This window comes from Mus caroli, chromosome 12 (assembly GCF_900094665.2).
Source record: "Mus caroli chromosome 12, CAROLI_EIJ_v1.1, whole genome shotgun sequence".
Classification (NCBI taxonomy): Eukaryota; Metazoa; Chordata; class Mammalia; order Rodentia; family Muridae; genus Mus; species Mus caroli.
Genome location: NC_034581.1, coordinates 29,349,690 through 29,356,447, shown reverse-complemented (window position 1 = coordinate 29,356,447; position 6,758 = coordinate 29,349,690). Strand labels below are relative to the sequence as shown.

Sequence of the window (6,758 nt, the reverse complement as noted above, 5' to 3'; positions counted from 1 at the left end):
ATCTCATGGAGGCATTTCCTCAACTGAAGCTCCTTTCTCTGTGATAGCTCCAGCTGTGTCAAGTTGACACAAAACTAGCCAGTACAACACTTTAACAGGAAATCATCTGATTTTCTTTTTCTGGCAGTGAGACTAATGGAAGTTTTCATGTGAGTGTACAAAGAGATGATCTTGGAGTCTGGGATACAGTCCAGGGAAGGTAGGTTTCACTACAAGACAAAGTTTGGGCTGCCATGGAGTGACCTGAGAGCTACTGAATGCCTACAAGTGTGGTAGACAGTCTGCTGGGTGCTGAGGGAGAGGGAAGCAACACAACCACGGTAAACTGCACAGGGAGCCAAAGTGATTGTTGACCACCTGCAAAGGGAGACTGGATGCCCCATACCTTCCTAATTACTGGCTTTTGGAGGCAGGGTCTATGTGTAGCCCTGGCTGTTCTATTAGAGCTCTCTCTGTAGACCAGGCAGCCCTCAAACTCAGATCATCCTGAGTGCTGAGATTAAAAGCATGCACCACCACCACCTGGCCTTTGTAACATTTAGCCAACCATTCCTGTACACCAGGCACCTTGATAAGCCCTGATTATACAAGAAGAAGCACAATATTGTCCTTGTTCTACAAGAGTTTACATCCTTTAGGATGTAAGAGAAGGCCAATAATAACAGTAAAAGAGAGTCATTGTCAAGTAGTGGGAGACACAAGGGAGAACAGAGAACACAGTATTTTCTGCTTTCTGATCTATAATTTAATTGCCCCTAAAAATCTGTGGTGAAACAGATGAATTAGCAAGGGCTGCAGACTTCACAACTTACATGGTAGAATTCTATTGACTGGGGAGATTCTCAGAATAACGCTGTGAGTCTCTCAGGCCTTTGAAATTCTTCAGATTCCGCATCCTCCACACGGAACCTCTGGCTGTGTGGTTTGACCTGGAGACCTAGCTTCTTTCTGTCTGTCATCCTCGGCCCAGCGCCGTGTCTATGCTTCTGCTGCAGTTTCCCAGCATTTCAGTATCAAGAACTCTAGGTCAAAGGAAGAGAAGAGAGAGAAAAGTAGTTGGTTTTGGAGTAGCTAGCGACTAGGAGAGAGAAGAAGGGATATGACCAGGCCCTGGGGAAAAAATTAACCAGAAAACTGTTTAGAAAGCTTCAGCAGCTGGTGATCAGTAACTCAAACGAGAACAGTCCAGAATGACTCCCGAAGTAAGAGTGACGAGTTGTCATCTGCGTCTTCAGGGTCAGTGGCTGGGCTATGGAGACACAACCACCACTTGTCTTGAATATGCTAATTAGTAATTTGGAAGAGCATAAGAAGGCAGTTATTTGGTGTGGCCACACTGAGAAGAGGAATGGGGTACACTGAGACGTTCCCCAAACATTTACTTGATCTCCAGTCTTTATCTAAGGCTTAGATTTAAATGAGAGCAAGAGCTATGCTAACTAAGTGGCTCTGGTCACAGTGTGGTTCCTCCCATTACTCATGCCTCTTTGATTGCTTCTGTCCTGGTGCCACCTGATTCATTATCAGATCTATCTAAAATCTTATGTGGAGAGACAAGTTTGTCCTCTGGCTGGTACAAGGGCTTCAGTCCACTATAAGTTTCCTGGGAAATGTTTAGTTCTTTGGAGTCTTGATAGCATGAATGTGTCTCTTTAAAATCATTCTCTCTGCCAGGATGGCTACAGTGTGGGAACCCTGAATGCAAAATTGCAACCTGTGTCCTTAAGGTGTGATTCTACTTAGTGTTAAGGACCAGTGACATGTCTGTGATAGGCTAAGAGCACAGTCCCAGACATTCCTTTATGAAAGCATATGCTTAACTAAACCTTACAAGGCAAAGTCAGGTAGATATCCTATCATCTTTTTGCTTGTTTTACTGGATTTTGGGTCCAATTATTGGGTATTTGTCTCCCTATATAGCCCAGGATGACCTTGAATTCAGGATCTTTTTGTCTTAGAGTCCCTTGCATTAGGATTACAGGCAAATAAAAGCACACTTGGTTTTGTGTGTGTGTGTGTATATATATATATATATATATATATATATATATGCAAGGATAATTATACCAGCATTAATAGAACATGGAGGATCAATATAAAGTAGGTTTTGGATTATTCTCACCTACCTACTAGTGAAAATGGGACATAAAAGAAGATTAAACTGTATTCTCCTGTCTTTTAGTAGCTCAGTTTTTATGTGTGTTCAGCATCCCTTTGAGGGCAACATATTCCCTTCTTTCACATCCCAAAGTGTTCCTACTCATGTGATCTGGCTTAGGTTTGAGTATGTGGTCTAGGCTCAGTTAATCTGCATATTTTATTTCACTAGGAGCAGTGACTGGTTTATGGAAGAACATAAAATACGAGTTGAGCCTGCAGAAATATTTGGGTATTTTATCAGCTCTTCAGAAAAGTACCCTTTTCTGTGGGTTCCTATCTAATTCCCTAGAGGTCCAAAGCAGCTAGAAACCATCTTGCTACTTGTAAGAGAGAACCAGTCAGCTTAGTGAGGACTATGGTGCCTGAAGAAGCTACCTCCTGTAGCCAGGCAGGACTTACAGTGGAGGGAGAGAGGGCCACCCCACCCACAAAACCTTTAACCCAAAATTTATCCTGCCTACAAGAAATTCATGGATAAAGATGGAACAGAGATTGAAGAAATGGTCAACCAATAACTGGCCCAACTTGAGACCCATCCCATGGGAGAGAGCCCATCCATGACACTATTAATGCTACTCTGCTATGCTTGCTGATAGGAGCCTACCTAGTATAGCTGTCTTCTGAGAGGCTTCATCCACAGCTGATGGAAACAGATGCAGAAACCTGTAGCCAAACAATGGCAGAGCTTGGGGAGTCTTGTAGAAGAATGGGAGGAAGAAATGAGGGAGCCAGAGGGGTCAAGGCCACCACAAGAAGACCTACAGAGTCAACTGACTTATGCCCATGGAGACTCTCAAAGACTGAGAGTACACAGGGGCTGGACCTAGGCCCCTTACACATATGTAGCAGATGTGCAGCTTGTTCTTCATGTGGGTCCCCTAACAATTGGAGTGAGAGCTGCCTCTCACTTTGTTGTGGGCCTTTGGATCTTGTTCCCATAACTGGGCTGCCTTGTCTGGCCTTAGTAGGAGAGGGTGTATTTAGTCCTGCTGGAACCTGATGTACCAGGATGGGTGGTGGGTACCTATTGGTGGCCTCCCCTTCTCTAAAGAGAAGAGGAGGGGGAAATAGAGGGACAGGGTGTAAATGGGACAGGGAGGAGAGGAGGAAGGGGAGCTCTGATTAGGATGTAAAGTGAGTAAAGAAATTAATGGAGAGAGAGAGAGAGAGAGAGAGAGAGAGAGAGAGAGAGAGAGAGAGAGCGCCAGAGTGCCTGCTTGGAGATAAAGCCGAGTAGAGGCAGGCAATACTAGAAAGGATGAGGTAACTGAGGAAAGGCCCTGCAGACACTTCTAGCCGTTGTAAGAGACCTCTATGTGGATGAAACAGGGTAGAAGGATGGGGGGTACCAGCCTTTGAAGAAGCGAATATGCCTGTGCCTCACCAAAGAATGAGTTGCCCTTGTCAGGAGAGGCTGAGCTTTCTCAGGATATTTGCAGTGATGGGATGGTGCCAGCAAAGACCACACTGGGACCTGAATTCATGTCCCTGAGTAAGCTCAAGATTGCCATATGCATTTCCATCTCTCTGAAGCCTGCTTGTGTTTTCTGATGTTAGCCTGAATCGCCTACTTCACCTGGAGGAAGACATTTTTAAAAATTAGGAATCAGGACTGGAGAGATGGGTCAGTGGTTATGAGTCTTTGCTGTTCTTGCAGAGGATCTGGGTCCAGTTCCCAGCATCCACATGGTGACTCATCTGTAACCCAATGTGTGTGGTACATATACATGGTATGCAGGCAAAACACTGACACAGGTCCCCAGGCTTTAGCAGAACTAACACCATGTTAGAGGCACCATTCTGACCTTAAAGCCCAGGCCCAGTGCCTGCAAAAACAGGAACAGAAGCCTAATCCATCAAAGACATAGTCTCCTAGAGCTGAGCGTTCATTTACACGTAACCCATCCCAACCCAAGGATGGGAAGGATAGGCCTAAGGGAAAGTTACAGGTATGGAAATGGAGAGGTAGAAAATAATGGCTACAGCTAAACCAGCCATGATACAAAAATCCAAAGACAGAGAATGCCCATGAACAGGAGAAAGGATACAGAGAAAGGATACATTGTGACACATTTTTACAACTGAGTATTACAAGGCAGTAAAAAGAAATGAATTGTGCTAACTCACAAAAGTGTGGCTGAACGTAGCAATTAAGCAATAAACAGTAAATGCAAAAATAAGTATCTCAAATTTATACATAGATTTTATAGATTTAAAACAACCAATATAAAAATATATTATAAAAATGCATATGAGTATAATACAATATATTTTTTAAAGTAAAGGAATTCTGAATGGTTTCTTTGGGTGGGGAATAAGATGTAGAGGTCAGATGTAGCCAAATGGAGGGTATGTCAAGAATATAGCTTTTGTTCTGTAGGCTAGGCTCATAGGCACTCAGAAAATATTAAGAATAAATATGTAAAATCCTAGGCCCAAGCATAAACAGCTTGGATTCTGGGGGAAACTGAGGCTGATGCTTCACTGGGACTGAAAACTCAGAGCAGAGGCAGTTAAGGGCAAGGAGGTGAGGTGGGAGGCAGAGAGCATTGTCCAGGGTGGCTTACCTCACAGACAGCACGGGAGAGATAGGGCTGAGAAGTGGGCAGTGTCAGCCTGGCCACGGGACACTCTTCAGGCCGTTTTGAGAGTCCTTGGGAAAGGAGGGAAATTGTCAGGCTGAGTCTCTAACAGGAAGGCAAAGTCCCATTGGAGCCACTTCTGGGTGCTTGTCAGCTTGCTCTGAATGGCAGTTGAGGATCCAAAGTTTGTGTTGTGTTTCTGCTGAGTCTGGAAATGGTGGAAGATGGTAGGACTGCATATCCTGCATCTTACTGTGATTGCCCAGCTACAGCAAGGGGAAAGTCCTGGCTTTCCCAGCTGGGTTTAGTTCATACTGTGGCAGCAACTGAGCCAGCACTGAGCAGAATATCCCAAGCCAGAGTAGCATCGGGGACAGGAGTTGGGGCAGCAGAGCCAGGTTTAAATTCCAGTGTGAACTCAGAAAAGTTCCTTAATTTCTCTCATGATTCATATAGTTTGTGGAAATAGCAGTAACTACATTTAAAACGTTGTTTGGGGAGCTAGGAAAGAGAGAATCACATAAAACAACCAGCAAATCTTAGGTACCTACTAAGTGCTGGAAGAAAACCTTTTACTCCCACTCCATTCTCCTCCCTGTCACAGTGATTGTAAGACATTGTTGGAGAGTGGGGTGAGCAGGGCCTCACTCACTCCATCTTCTTTTCATTCCTTCACCCACTTTTCCTCACCCCGAGTGCCCCAGGAAACTGACCTCATACTACAGGACAAAGGAAAGAGAGATGCATTTTCTCCCTTCCCACCAGCAGGCTGTTGTCTCTGCTGGTGGGATGAATGACATTTCCAGCTGAAGCCAGGCACTTTAAGCCGGCAGGTGATTTAGCTCTTCAAATACCTATCAAATATTTATTCTGCATTGGGGCAGAGCTCACCCAGCAGGACAGAGGTACCTTTGCCCTTATGTTAAATGTAAGGCCGTGATGGCAGGCTTCCAATTTGTTGCAAAGATGTGTTTGCTCCCTTAAGACTTGCTATCGGGGCCACCTGTTCGCATGGTCATTCCTTTATGTGTCTAGCGTGCCACAGAGGGAGGCCAGGTCAGCCAGACACCTTGGTAGCTCCTGGGATTTACTTTAACTCAGAATTGCTTCTCTTTGTTGGTTGGTTAGGAATATCCATTTCAAGGACCAAGGAATGGCCCCTTAGGTAAAGGATCCCAGAAAAGGGCCAGGCAAGGTGATGTGCACCTGTAACTCCAGCACTGCTCGGCAGGGGCAAAAGGATTCAGGAGGCATGCCAGATGGCCAGTCTAGCTGAAATGGTAAGTCTTGAGCCTTGTCTCAAAAAGGCAGGTGGGGAGGGTAACTTTCTGTTACACAGGAAAGGTAACTTGATGTCAAACTCTGGCCTCCACAGGTGTGCTCATGAGTTAGCTCTGGGGTCAGTCTTGAATCCCAGGAAACATATGCCTATGTTCATTTCCCAGTTTGCCTGTCTTATCTGGCTGTGTGCCCTATCTTTACAATGTCAGCATTGGTTCTTAAGATTAGATACTCTCACACTGCTATGGTGCTGAGACGTGTGGTAGAGTGTACTGGAGTTTCATGTTTTATAGACTTTGATTAGCATTGGCAATTTTCTTTTCTTGTTCTTATTTGGCTTTTTAATGTAGGGGTAAATTGAAGCTAGGTACCAGCCACTGCCAGAGCCAAACCCTCAGAAGTTCTCCTTATGTCAAATGGCTTTTTAGACTCATGTGGAGGTTAGAACATCCCCACTTCGAGCTTGCCTTTCCCCCTTTGAGCTAATCCCATGACCTTAAGATGCAGAAAATTCTGGAAGGGTGGCACACTCCTTATATTCTGTTCTCCTGCTCCTGGCTCACTTCCCATGTCCAAAGATACTGGAAGCCTTGATTATTTTCCAAGTGGGAGGAATTCAGAAGAACAAGAAGTGATTTAAAGATTTTTGTACCACTGTGCTCTTAAAATTACCTTTCCCTGTACACACACACACAGAGAGAGAGAGAGAGAGAGAGAGAGAGAGAGAGAGAGAGA

The 6,758-nt window shown here is 44.8% G+C and overlaps 1 long non-coding RNA gene across 1 annotated transcript in view; it reads left to right on the top strand.

The window, feature by feature from the left end:
- Window positions 1-132: 132 nt before the first annotated feature.
- LOC115032781 overlaps window positions 133-6,758 on the top strand; it is an 8,870-nt gene continuing 2,244 nt past the window's right edge. Inside the window, exons 1-2 of the long non-coding RNA XR_003838407.1 lie at window positions 133-199; window positions 5,871-6,022. This is a non-coding gene — a long non-coding RNA (uncharacterized LOC115032781). The remainder of the gene's footprint in view (window positions 200-5,870; window positions 6,023-6,758) is intronic.